At 38.8% G+C, this 14825-nt stretch overlaps 1 long non-coding RNA gene across 1 annotated transcript; it reads right to left on the reverse strand.

Moving 5' to 3' along the window:
- Positions 1-200: 200 nt before the first annotated feature.
- On the reverse strand, positions 201-14350 carry LOC116443385. Its single transcript, XR_004239856.1, has 4 exons — positions 14182-14350; positions 13248-13385; positions 11598-11992; positions 201-329 (listed from the first exon to the last, which is right to left on the reverse strand). It is a non-coding gene; the product is annotated as an uncharacterized LOC116443385 (long non-coding RNA).
- Between the last annotated feature and the right edge of the window lie 475 nt (positions 14351-14825).

The following is a 14825-nucleotide window of genomic DNA, read 5'->3' on the forward strand; positions in this document are numbered from 1 at the left end:
GGACAGACAGCCTGCCTAAGAGCCCAAGTGTGGTTAGGGCTTGGTTTACCTTGTCCTAATACAGAAACTTCACGATTAAGTGCTACTTCTCAGCTGGGATGCCATAGCTAAGAAACAAGCACTGGACATTGTGGCTACACGACACACAGTACATATTCTATCAGGAGATCAGGTCCTTGGTCCATTACCTTCACCTTATTGCCCTGCCCCAGAGTCAGCATATAGAGGCTCACCTCTAGGTCTACACAAGATCTCCATACAGACACAGCCAAAGACTATTGACATCCCTCCTTTCTTATGCAGTTTACTGAATCAAGTCTGGAGATGCACTAGATTAGAGAGAAGAAAAAAAATGTTGTTAAATTTATTTTTATATTGCATATAGAAGATATTCTCTGTCAAAATGTGGTCTGTCAAATATGGTTGCTGTTACCGATGTACAATATGAAATCATTTTAACACCACCCCCCCCCGCCCAGTGTAGGTAGTGGAATATCAAAAAACCTAAAAATTACCTTCTGAGAGAAAAAAAGTACATATATGTTGAACATGTATTATACAGAGACTAAGGCATTTCAACGTCAGCTAAAGGAAAGGAAGGACTCCAGTGATGACCTGAAAGGTCTGTAACTCACAGGATAAAGAAAGTAGATTACTCAAACACACTCTTAAAGAACTGATCTTTACATGACATTTTCCAGGTAGGACTGCTGGAAGCAAATGAATGAACATAAACAAACCAAAAACGTACTTAAACCAGACGCAGCTCTTGAGTAAAACCACAAGAACAGGATGATGAAAACAGAGTTTCTGTTACTAGAAATCAAATATATTGAAAAACATACCTTCTCTAGTCAGTTGAATATTAGAAACATCTGATTTAAGAAAAAACTCACTCTGACTGCCAAGACAACCACACTGCCTTAATTCCCATGAATATAACTTGTTCTCCATGATGAGAAAGAGGAACTGCCCAGAATTTCTGAAGGCCTCTTGCTAAACCTGATATTCCAAGGCTTCTTAGGCTGCTTGCAGAATTACAGGGTGCTGCAGAATCTTCAGGAGGCTGTAATTAAGACCAAGTGCTGATGATCTTTAAGGTTCCTTCCAACCCAAACCATCCTATGACTCTATGACTTCCAGGCTCTGAGCAAAGTCAAGGAACACCATAGTCCTCGTAGCTCACCATCTACTGTAGCAAAACACATGCTCTGGCAAAGCCTGTGTAAAATTGAAACATTTGCACTCCTCTGACCTAACGTTTTCCAATATAAAATTTACTTCCTTCAGATTTTGGTAGTTTTTTGAAAGAATTACGGACAACAGGAATGTTATAAATTCAAAGACACTCAACTCTCGAGTGGAAGAGCTAGGAAAAAAAGCTCTGTAGTCCCTGCCATCTATAGCTGTGGTCTCTTACTACAAAATTCTTCCTCATAAAATTTCCACCTGCTGCTTTTCCCATCCTCTCACAATTTCTTAGCTTTCCATGAGGACACACAAGACTGGGGAGCTGGTCTTGTTGGGTGTAAGAAACACTTTGTTTCATTTCACTGGGTTGGTTTTCAGATGGATCAGTCCCTTAATTTGGTCACTGCACTGACTACACCACACGTCTGTCAATAAAGCCAGTCAACAGTGGGAACGGACATCAGGGAGCAGCAACATCAATCTGATCCTGCCAGAACATGTTACAACATCCAAGTACAGTCTTTTCATTAAATTAATTAACCTTGATTTAATTAACAAGTGAATTAAATCAGTCCTCTTTCAGAGATAAAAAGCCATGTTGTCAATAAGATCCTAGACTCACGACAAGCTCAGATCCTAACGTACTACCTCTGCTCTTAAGCAGGCCCTGTAGGGAAATAGTAGTATTTAACAAGGTCAAAATCTGTCAGTGTCACGGGGGCTTATAACACTTTACCTCCCTGCATCTGAAGCCCTCAGAATGCCTGATGTGAAGAAAAAAAAACCTCATGTGCTCCATCTTCCTGCTGTAGCTACACTGCCTTTTAGGCCTGGAACCAAGTGATTACTGCTAGTTCAGGCGAGATCTGCACATGTTCTCTTGTACAGGGTGAACATGCAGTGATAGGACAAGGGGAAATGGTCTAAAACTGAAAGAAAACAGGTTTAGATTAGATATTAGAAAGCAGTTCTTTACTACAAGAGTGGTGAGGCACAGGCACAGGCTGCCCAGAGAAGTTGTGGATGCCACAACCTGAAAGCTTTCAAGGCCAAGCTGGATGGGGTTTGGAGCAACCTGGTCTAGTGGAAGGTGTCCCTGCCCATGGCGAGGGGGTTGGAACTAGATGATTGTTGGAACTCTCTTCAAACTCAAACCATTCTAAGATTCTATAACGTGCCACTGCTGTGCCGAGCAGCCTCAAAACTGCTTTCCATAGTTATCTGAGAGGTAGAAATACGGTTTTGAAATTTAAGATGATTATTAATATAATCTTTTCTGAGAACAGAAGTAGTACAATTACTCAGTGTTACACAGTAGGTTGCCTCAGGCGAGAGGAAGTGTACAACCGTATATCAAGTCTGCGTATTCTCTTCACCGTCTTTTACATTTATCTTTTACATTATGATTCCCTTTTACTTCTTAGGAATGCTTTGCTTGGGTAACATTATAATACATCATCAAGTATCTTTTACGCTTGTGCAAGTGCTCATATCCTCAGTCCTAATTCTTCATTAAGACGACTGTCAGCTGTTGTTTTGGGCAATGGAGTTTTTAAACCAGAAATAAAAATGCATCAGAATGACTTCATGTTTTAAAAATACAAGAATGGTGTAACTAAGGTAATCACTCCTCCAGTATTCTGCACACAATGCTATCCAAAATCAATAGTGAGAAATATCACTAGGCAAAATGATACAATGCTGATAGATTATGTGTTGATTTACATGAACATCAACATACTGGGAAACATTACAAACCATTTAATCTACCATCAGAGTAGAGAACATTTAGGAACGAAAAAAGACCAATAGTGCTTCATACACAATTTGGCTTTGGGGACCAGATGTGTTATAGCTTCCATATGTCTCAGCCTACTAAATGCATTTTTAATGGCAAGTTCTTGCAGAGCAAAATCTGCACGGTTGCTTGGGTAGTCTGTCAAAAGGCAAAATTTGCCCTGAACTTTATTTCAGTGATGCTTCTGCATGTTCTGGGAGCCCCACAGAGGTCATAGAAGGAACAGAAGCATCAGATTCAAACTATAATAAGCCTTTTTGGACATTCCACCAATTTCTAGGGCATTAAATATAGATTATTGTTCTTATGACTCAGTATTTCTGGCCCTACTGATTAAGCATTTTGAAACTTCCCCTAGACAGTAATAGATCATTAGTACTGGAGCACTGCCAGACCAATTACACATTTGTCTATCAGACCAATACCATTCCAAGAAATTGTCCCTCAATCAACAGCACTCTGGGTGCTAAAGTTCCCCAGGCCTTTCAAACTTCAAACATTTTTTTCTTGTTCTCTACTGTCTCTGAAGGGCCCAAAGATCCCCAGTGGAATGAAACCTAGCAGAGTCCTACATTTCATTGTACAAGCAGAAGCTCAGGACAAAAAAGGCACAGAATACTCTTATATGAAAATTACTTTTTCCAACAGGAATGAAGGGCAAAGCAAGTGTTAATTGGTGCACACAAATGTGCCATTTGGCACATAGTGGTATTGGGATCTTTTCTGAGTTCCCTGACATGTATTGTTCATTAAGCCAACATAAAAAAACCCATGTTTTGTATGATAACTAGCGTTCCTTCAATTTCAACAGTGTTTCAATGATATAAAGGTCAAACTTCTATTTTGATAAAAAAATTATCCAGATGTAAAGGACCTAAACTCTAATTGAAATCTAGTAGGACTTAGAGTTAAGAAACACTGCCAAGGAGAACACCTGAATGCGTTATCACCAGATAGGTGAGCCATTATAAGCTTTTACAGGCACTTCACCGAATCACAGAACAGAGCTGGAAGGGACCTCTGTAGATCATCTAGTCCAACCTCTCTGCTAAGGCATGATCACCTAGAGCAGGTTACACAGGATCCAGGTGGGTTTGGAATGTCTCCAGACAGGGAGACTTGACAACCTTCCTGGGAGGCCTGTTCCAGTGTTCTCAACTTAAAGATGTACTTCCTCATGTTCAGGTGGAATTTCTTATGTTTTAGTTTATGGCAGTTACTCATTACCTGGTTTCTGGGCACCTCTGAAGAAAGTCTGGCACCATCCTTTGAGATATTTACATGTATTGATGAGATCCCCTCTCAGTCTTCACTAAGCAGGCCCAGCTCCCACAGTCATTCCTCATTAAAGAGATGATCCTGACCCCTGATCAGCCCTAATCCACTGGACCCTCTCCAGGAACTCCTTGTTTGTCTTTAACTGGGGAGACCAGAATTGAGCACAGTACTCCAGCTGTGGCCTCACTAGGGTGCAGAAGAGAGAAAGGATAATATCCTGTGACCTGCTGGCCACACTCTTCCCAGTGCACCCCAGGACACCACTGGCACCCCTGGCTCCAAGGGCACTGCTTGCTCATGGTCAGTTTGTCATCCACCAGGACTCCCAGATCCCTTCTTGCAGAGCTGCTCTCTAGTAGGTCAGACCCCAACCTGTGCTGGTACTTGGGGTTATTCCTCCCCAGGTGCAGGACCCCGCACTTGCTCTTTTTTAACCTCTTTAGGTTTCTCTCTTCCCAGTTCTCCAGCCTATCAATGAATGGCAGCACAGCCTTCAGGTGTATGAGCCACTGCCCCAGTTTCATACCATCAGCAAACTTGCAAGGGTACATTCTATCCCTTTTTCCAGGTCATTGACAAACAAGTTGAATAAGACTGGACCCAGTGTTGATCTCTGGGGAATGCTGCTGGCTACAGGCCTCCAACTGGATTCTACTCTGCTGATCATGACTCTCTAAGCTCTGCCATTCACCTAGCTCTTGATCCACCTCACTGTCCGTTCATCCAACCCACATTTCCTGAGCTTACCTGAAAGGATGCTTTGGGAGACAATGTCAAAAGTTTGCTGAAGTCAAGGTAGACTCCACCACTCTCCCCTCATTGATCCATCCTGCCATCCCATCATAGAAGGCCATCACACTGATCAAGCATCATCTCCCCTTGGTGAAGCCATGCTGAATACTCCTGAAGAGTAGTCTACACTTACTCAGGTTTGTAGTGCAAAGGCAATTCAGTCAGACAGAGTACTCCAGATCTGCTGCATGTTAGCAGGGTGTGCACACACTGTTCACTGCAATGACTTTTAGCAACTTTAACTTGATTGCATACTTGATACCACAGAGTAATAATTATACATGTCTAAAAACATGGATTCAAGAGGTAAGCTATTGATCAGTCATGTAAGAGTCATTTTAAATACGGACAAACGTTAACACAGAAGTTTCAGTGAACTTCTTTTGCTACCAGAAAAAAAAGATTAAATTAGGACACACGAAGGGGTAATCCTGTTGTCAATTCTCAAAACAAACAAATCTTTAAACTCATATTTTTGTAGTCCCTAATAGGGTTAATCACATGAATAAATTTCAAGGCAACCTGAAGATTCCAGTCTGTAAAGGCAGTTTCATGTAGGAAACAGATTTTCACCTTAATGCATTGTCATGGGTTATAAAATAGATCAAATTCCACTGCAAGTCAAAGAAAAATTTTACTACTTTTTGAATGTCAAAGATGGCTTTTTCCTTATCTACCACCTGCAATAAAACTCCATCTGAAGTACCTTAGAGAACATTCAACCTCTAATTGTTATTTTACTGCTTCTAGAATCCTGTAGTGAGCAATCATTGAATTACTGTCAGTGATGATAAGTTTTCAAACAAATACCCTCTTAAAAAAGCCCACATGCATATTTCATACTCAGAAAAACTCAAGCACCTTCAAACTCATGAGGAAAATCAAATAGTTTCAGATACAATGTTCAAATCAACCACTAGATTTACAAGATACCTCAAACAGACTTACACTACTAAATACAAGCTTCTTTGCAAGTGATTTAACATTACTGTGTTGTCTCTTTATTCTGCAATTTCCTCTATGCTGGAGAAACTTCGCCATTTTGGACCTGCAAAGTTCTGTGTTCAAACAAGGATGTGCTTGTGTATATCAGACTGAGTGATGGGGACGTCAGTTAGCCAACAATTAGGAAAAAAAGCCCTAAACAAGGACTTTAGCACAGTTGATAATTATCCTGAAATTAAAATTCAACACCCAATCACTCTTAACCTAAACAGTGTAAGGGACATACATGGAAAGAGAGATCATTTTGAAGGGTTTGGTTGTTGGGGTTTTTTTTCTTGTTTGCTGCAATGGAGATATGTTCCTCTTTTTATATTGGCTTAAAAAAAAGACGTTGTTATAAACAATTTTTCGGGGGGATAAAAATAGGAAAAACTCCCAGCACACCTGCTTCACTAGTCAGAGAAGGCCTTTCTAAAACTAATATTGCAAATTTCATGTTAAAGTCACATGATTATTCAGCTGTCCTCACAGTAAACCTGAATTCCTGTTTCCTCTGACAAGTATGGTTATTGGAAATTAGAAAATGTATAAATTTTATCAAAGACAGACTTTGTACTTGTCACACTCTTCTAAAGTATCACATCTGTCAGACAGAGGTTACTTATTAAAGTGTTAAATCGAACATCTTACCCCAGGAACTACTGCCTTTCTCCTCTCTTGTCAATTCATTTATTGTTAAAACCTTCACGCATACCATATCTTAAACCTCTAAATATGCCAAAGACCACTGTAAAACACGTGTTTTGTTTCTTAAGGAAACTATGAACAGTGATAAAATTTTGCAGTAGTTTGGGCTTGCTTCAAGTACTGAAACAGATCAGAGTTGCTGTAGCATAATTACAATTAAATACTCTGAAACAGTATCTTTTAGATTGGATATAACACATTCTTTTCACTTAATACTACTTAAGTAGCATGACAGGCACATTACCTCAATTGATAAAGGCCAAGGCCCTGTGGAAATACATGGCATATGTATTATACTTAATTTTGCCCTCTCTCAAACGAAGTATATGGGTCTGAACCATCTACAGAAAAAAACCTTATGAAATGAGATACGGCTTCTAGATAAGTAATTAATACCAGACTAATTTCTTTAGAGTCATGGAAGAGGTAAACAGGTCATGTTTCTAGCAATATGCTTTATCTAAACCATAAGAATATAAGGTTTTGTTCTGAAGCAGGTTTTTCTATTTTATTAAACAACATGAAAACAAACCCATTTAAAAGTAAGAAGCAAATGGGTCAGACTGAATTCAAGTATTTCCCCCCATTCAAGAAATTGTGTGAATTTAAGAGACTGTCAACACTTAGCCTGAACATTTTGAAAACCTTCCTTGCATTCCCCTCTATCTACTTCAGTCTGGATAGGAGACATGAGACTTAGAGACTTGACTTCTCAGACTGAGTCTTAAATCTAAGATGATATATGTGATGTTATTTTCAGAACTCTAGATTCCTACACACTTCTATATTGAAAACTGATTATTGTGTTTTAAGTCATAGAGATTAGATTTGCTTGTTTATTCAGAATTTATGTTCCCTGTGAACAAATTAACTGGAGTGGAAGAAAATTACTTTCTTGTTGACTTACCTAGACAACTCTTCAAAATTTTATTGAACATATAATGTTTTGTATTTATATAAATACCATCACTACAGTTTTACAGAAAAGCTTGCACCATTTTGCTTATATAAACTGCAAGTGAACTAGTCTTGCCCTCAGCATTTACCCTTCAAACTGTTCCAGCCAACTTGAAAAGGAAATGTAGTGCCGAGAGAAGAAACAATACAGAAGACCTCCTTTTCAAGCAAGTAAATTCTAATTTTTCTCCCATTTAATAACAATGTCTCTAAAGATAAGTTGTTCAGAGTACACATGCAAAACAGCCACACTTATCTGAACTTCCCCAATAAGCTGATAACAGGACTGTTGTTAAAGCAGTCAAATGGATTTATTGGGTTTAGGAAATGCTTAAGCTAGAAGGATTAATTACTACTAAAGTGACTCCCAAACCATTCAATTTTATCAAATGCACTTTCTTTGATCAGATAGTCCTTGACAGCTGTCAAAATGTTAAGCTTTAAATATATCACTAAGCTTAGAACTACCTCCAGAGGATTTTGATTTTCTTATTAACGTCACTGTAAGGATGGCACTCTCAGCTTCATACTGATAATTTTCTCCTTTTCAACCATTTATTAGTGAATAAAGGTATAAGATAAAATGCAATAATGAAAGAAAATCTGAATTAGAGTTTCAGAGTTAACAAAATGATCTGGCAAACATTAAAATGCAATTGATCAGATTATCACAGGTCTCACACAGTTCCCACAGCCTGCTCCTACTGAGTAATGACGATGTCTGAAAGGTAACAGGGATACAAGAGTTTGGTAGTGTTACAGCATGATCACTGTGACAATGCTCGTGCGATTGCATTTTGCTCAGCTATTCAGTCATTCAGGTAGGGTGCTTAAGTAGACTGCTGACATGTGAAAACACTGCTTCTTTGAACATTCTAAGTGAAGCACTTATCCTGCAAATGTCATTGTTATTTTGATCATGGTGCTCACAAAACAGTGAAGGGCTAATGGAAGCTCCAAGTGAACTCTATGCAATCCAAAACAAACAAAAAGGAAGTCTCTGAATTATTATCAGCCTTCTACTCCACTAGATTACAGAGTTTCAGCATAGCAGGATATCCTGCACCTTACCCAAAGCCTCATGCTAAAATAACAAGTTACTCTGACTTTCCTCCAGTTTTACTCAGCACATGTTATGCTTCTACTAAAACACACAAAACTACCTTCTCACAAAATTTTTTAACAAGTCTGTCCCCATTCAAGGGAGAAATTAATTTTAAAGCACCTTCTCAAGAGAGAAATTTAGGAGGAAAATTTACTGCTAAAAACTGTTTCTATACAAACTTACATCTAACACGTCACAGTTTTGTTCTGTATACAAATATCTTGATGCATATACACACTGATAAATTACAGACATTAAAATTAATTGTCCTGATGTGATGGTGCATCCTTAACTGGCTTATTCATAGCTACCTTAGTCATGACATTGTCTTTTTTTTTTTTTTTTTTGGGGGGGGGGGGGGTGGGCTTGAGCATTGACAGGGAAACGTCTCCTAGATTAAAACCCGCCAGATTAATTTGTATTCCCTCATCTTGACAAAATCCCTTTGGTCCAAGATGCAGAAGTAGCAGTAGATGGATTTAATATACCAAAGACCACCTTACAACAAAAAGGAAAACTACATACCACTGGAAAAGATGAATATCTATCAGTGGAAAGGTAGAAATCAAGGCCCATTGCTGAACTTGCTGTAGCATAAAGACTATTTGAAAATTATGTTCTCTGACTATGAAAAAAACACAGGATTTTTGTTATTTTTTACAATGAGAACTATGAATACTTGCTTAGGATCTAACACTAGAATCAGTGGATCAAGATGAAAGAGGTAATTTTTAGAAAGCTACTCTAAAATGGCTTGGGAAAAAAAACCCAGAATTGTTCAGATGAAAATTAACTTGCTGCCACTATCATTTGCAAGATCTGTAACAGAATTGTCTTGTGATTTCATGCTGTAGGATGCTAAGTGGAACCCAGTGTCCCCCACTGAGGTACCACACAGCCTTCTCATTGTGCCCACACCCTACCAGCCCCTCCAGCACAGGCTGGTCAGAGTCCCAGCTCCAGAGGAGTGGGAAGTCTCCAAGTGCTGCCATCCCCGAGGGCCCCTTCCACAACCAGGAGTTCAGTCCTCATCTTGACTGTTACGGAGACCGCAGAAAAACCCACAGGAAACATTGAAAACAACTAAGTAACAACCAGCTTTGCCCACATCTAATCCAGCAAATTCTCACTGGTGGAAATCTCCCTGATAAAAAAACCAACTTGTAAGTTTAATTTGCTGAGGTGACTGAAGAAAGTGTTGGAGACTTTTTGCTTGCTTTGCCTTAAAGATTTCCACTGAAACCCTGGATGAGGATAGTTTTCAGGCAGCACTAATGCTTGGGTACACACCTCTACCATCCTGCAACTGCTGCCTGAAAGATGGGGGCAGATTTTGCTATAAGGCTCCATTGGTGTTTTGTCAGTCAAGAAATCCGCTGGAGTCCTGAATAAAACAAAAAAAAAAAAAAAAAGCAAAACACCTCCCCTCCCCCCCCCAAAAAAAAACACCCCAAAATAAACAAACAAGCACGAAAACAAACAAAAAAAACCCCACCAAACCTCACCAATACACTTTAGCCAAAGATTTTAAAAGAATGAAAAGAATGAACCTACCAGTCATGAATTCTTCTTGTAAAAGAGAAGGGTGTTTACCTCAGTAAAAAGGGATGGTAGAGACTAGAATTCAGATTAAGACATGACCAGATGCATGTGAAAGTAAGGAGCTGAAAAGTAAAAGTAGACCACATAGGAAAAAACAATGCAGAAATAGATCATTAAAAGTCAATTAGCATCCCAAGGAGGAAAGACAGGCAATGAAGGAACAGATTGATAATTATGAACCGCGAAACAGAACATTAGGATAGCAAGATGATAATGCTGGCTAGATGAAAAAGAAAACTGTTAAAAATCAGCAAGTCAACAATGAAAGATAGAGAAAAACAAGATAAGTTAAAAACAAAACATCTGCAATATGTGAAAAAAATCCTCTGTGATTGATTTAGCATTTACTTTCTTAATTTCTAGTTTTATACTTTCTCTAGCTCACGGTATCACATACATAGAATCCTTTGCTCCAGCAAAGAAAAAAGATCATGATCGACCCTTGTGCAACAATCATTACAGCTGAATTTTGCTTTTCATCCTGAGAAACCAGTGGTGTTGATTTCACACCTTACACCTCCCTTCCCTGACACAAAGGTACCTATGCATGCAGCTTCACCATTCAGCCAAGCAAGTCTGAAGACCACAGATGGCCATGGTGAGCTGTGCACTCACCAACAGCACATTTATCTGTTCATGGCATGGCAAACTAAGCAGTTTTTAAAAAGCCCAAACAAAACCAAACTAGCATCACCACTGCCATCCTCACAAGTTTAACTCCCTCAAACAGCAAGCTATATCAGACAAGCTAAATGCTCATTCAGAATATGAGACCAGACAACAGGATAGGAACACGACCAATGCACTGCCTCAGCGGCAGGTTGGATTAAGTTGGATTACTTCAGCTGAGTCATGAAAACACATTTGAAAATCCTGCACATTTTCCTTGCCAGCTGAAGATCTGTCAATGAAAGCGTCATAAATTGGAAAACAATTAGAAGTTGAGTAGATTTCTGTAAGACCTTTGTAAAAGTGCATCTCTCTGGCCTTATTCATTATCCACTTCTGTGTAATAAAAAGCCACTGGACTCCATGTACTCTTGATGAGTTTGTCACAAATTAACAAATTAAGTTAAACTGGGCTGTCTACATCTCTGGTCTCATTTTCAGTACTAAAAGCCTTCCTCAATAAACGTGACCACCACCTGCTACATCCTGTAGCCCAAGGTCACTAACACTCACCTGGAGCTCGACAGATGGCAACTCTGGAAACGGTGGACACTTAAAGGAGCTGAATTGGTACCTGTGTTCTTTAACAGTCTTCAAAAACTTTCTATCCAGCCTCCACAGGAACAGAATGAGGTAATTACATTTAAAGTGGCCAACAGACTTCCCCTCGGCTGCTTTTTCCCTGTCCAGGAGCTGTTGACAACAAAATCTCTTCCAAGCTTCGAAAGCAAGTTTATCTTCAGGCTGCTGTAATGTTATCACATACAGAGTCATTGAGGGATTGGGTACTTGAAAGACTCTTGCAACAAGCAGGTGTCGTTTGCTTCTTTTATAGCTTCCTTTACAGCTTTGGCCTGTAACTCTTCCCTGAGAACTCGGATAATGTCAGGTGTGCTGTCTGCAGTGGACTGCGGGTGACAAACAGGATGTGACTGAAATTTGTGTTCTCTTGCATAGCAGCCCATCTAATGCCAAAACCTCACGCACTTCCAATCGGCACCAGGCTGGGCAAGCAATGAAAATGGAAGAAACCAGGATCCTAAAGAGGCTTTTGACAGACAGTGTATTTTTGACAAATGAACATCTGAAGAACAGTACAAACATTTTGATACTACTCAAAAATAGCTCAAAGTCTGTCTTGAGAAGTATCAATAACAAAGAGCAAAAGCCTCTAGAACATAAAAGCTGTTGACAAAACTGTCAGTGCTGTGCAGCATTTGACAAGAAGTACAAGAGCCAGCCTGGAGCTTAGAGGGAAGAAAATGAAATCCAGCACCCAACCCACAGTCACCCAACACTCACCCCTTAACCTAGAATCAAGCCTGACCCTCACCACTGCCTTGCCCATGCACAGACAGTAAAATCCAGCAGACATATTACATAGGCAAAACTGTCCTCACGACTATACTTGGATACAAAACCTTAATAAAAGACTGAGCATCCACTTTATACTAAGATTACTAGATGCAAAACAAAACCTAGTAGGCTTTAAAGACAAAGCACATTTTCTTCTTGAATTTTACTTAAACACACATAGAAAGAAACACTACAGAAGAACACACTTTGAATACCATTCCTGGTTTGAATACACATTCATTTCAGAAACATAAAGGAAAGGTTCCTTTCGTCTTTCTGGTCAATGACAAAAGAGAGAACTGACTAAATGAAACCTTATTTGCATTACAACTGTTAACAAAAAAAAAAAAAATTTGCCATTGTTAATAAGCAAAAAGTCACAATTTTTCCTTTGTAGGTCACTCTTTTCTTTTCTTTCTTTTTATTAGAAAAGTGAAAATAGATTGGAGTGGAAAACAAAAATAGGAAAATTAAAAATTAAATAGTAATTTTCTGCTATTATCATAAAATTATAAAGAATAGTTTGAAAAAATCTGTTGTTAAAGACCACTAGGAAATGAAAAATTGCAACCAATTGTATAATGATATCCACTAATCTCCTAAGATTCATACATTAATTCAATACATTCATCCTCTCAGTATGAACCTATTCTGTTGCTGCTTCTTAATAACCACTAGAATAAACATAATAAATTTACTTTAAATTTCAGCTGCAAATCACACTCTACTATATCTTCATTTTACATTTTCAGGTTTCTAGAATATTCAAACTATTTCATAACATTGCTATATAAAGCTTTTATTTACCTCAAAAGTCCTGCAAAACCAGAGATTTTGTGGGGGGAAAAAAAGCCTTTCACATTCTTCTTCCAATTGAAGTTCTCAGTCTTGGATTCATTTTTTCTTTTCCCAGCAAGGCCTACTAGAGATACATCTCCCATTGCTCTGTATGAAAATGGAATATATTGAAAAGCTGATTGAAAATCATTTCTATGTTATAGGATGTGGTTTATTTTTAGGTGTTGATAGTTCAGCCCTAGTGTTTCATTCACATAGGGTTTTGTCCACTTGCATTTCTAAAGCTGGGCTTTATTTTGCTTTGTCACTAAAATGAAGCAGCAATCTTGCTTCTGTAGCCTAAATAACACAGAGCTGAGTCACAAAATAAGCTTCTGTTTGACTTCCTAGTTGTAAGGAGGTTGGGGAGTCTAACATTAGTCTGCTTTGGTGATGGAGAGAAGAGGGAAGAGAAGATGTTGCTTTTGTTTATTATCATTCATATGACAGAACAGACTCAAATAATTTCAAATTTTTGTGCGCCTCCAATATTTGCAATACTATGGTCTACAACTTTGTTGTGTTCATCGTCATACTAAAAGCCCCAAAGTAATTGGTTCTGTATAGAAAACTAACAGAAATACAGCCTTTTCAACAACAAAACCTTTGATTTATCAATGTTCAGCAATGTGCAAGTACAAAGGGACAAAGATTTTACCTGAACAATAACATTGATGCTATTAAACAAATAAGAATAATCTTGATCAAGAACTAAAATTTCAGGCAAGTCTGTTGTCAAAATTCTGAGCAACTGAGAAGAAAGCACCAGAGGAAAAACTTGCCGCAAACCTTGAAAGGTATTTTAACATCCCTTATTTACAGATAAGGAAATTATGCACAGATGTTATACCTAAGGAGGATATGTACTTAACTGAGAATAAACATCCAGAATTAGCAAGCTCACCTCTGAATAGATATTGCAGAGAAGCACTCAACCCACACCTGTGTAATTGCATCAAGCAGATATCTTAGGTGACAGGCTTGTTGCTAGGATTCCTAGGGATCTCTCTCAATGTGCTCCTCACTTTTTCAAGCCAATGATTTGACTTAGGATGCTTTCAGAGAGAACTTGCTTGCCCTGTTTGAGGGGAGATATTTTTAGCTCACAGACACATTTAGAACGGACATTTTTGCCTACATAAATTCCTTCTATTTCTTTCTGCTGAACCCATGTTATGACTCTGGTGCATAAATGCCTCCTGGTTTTGCTATTGCAGCTGATGGAAAGGTGACAGTGGAGGGCAATAGAGATGTTTTACAGCATTTAATGCAGGCAGATTATAGTTCACTGGCAGCAGTGACATTACAAACCCTGAAAAGGAAAAGCAAAACACCTACTGCATGATTCAGCTGTTGGTTTTACCAAAACTTGCAAGCCTAGTGCAAGAAGATGGTCGGTGTGCAGGAATTAGATCATTTTCACAAACAGCAACAGCATCATGTAAGAAAGATTCCCATTCTTGGAACTGTGAGAAACCTGTCATGACCCACATTAACAGGGACATATACCACACTTCCAGAGCTGGTCCATTCACTGTTAATAAGTCA

The sequence above is a fragment of the Corvus moneduloides genome, chromosome 4 (assembly GCF_009650955.1).
Source record: "Corvus moneduloides isolate bCorMon1 chromosome 4, bCorMon1.pri, whole genome shotgun sequence".
In the NCBI taxonomy this organism is placed as follows: Eukaryota; Metazoa; Chordata; class Aves; order Passeriformes; family Corvidae; genus Corvus; species Corvus moneduloides.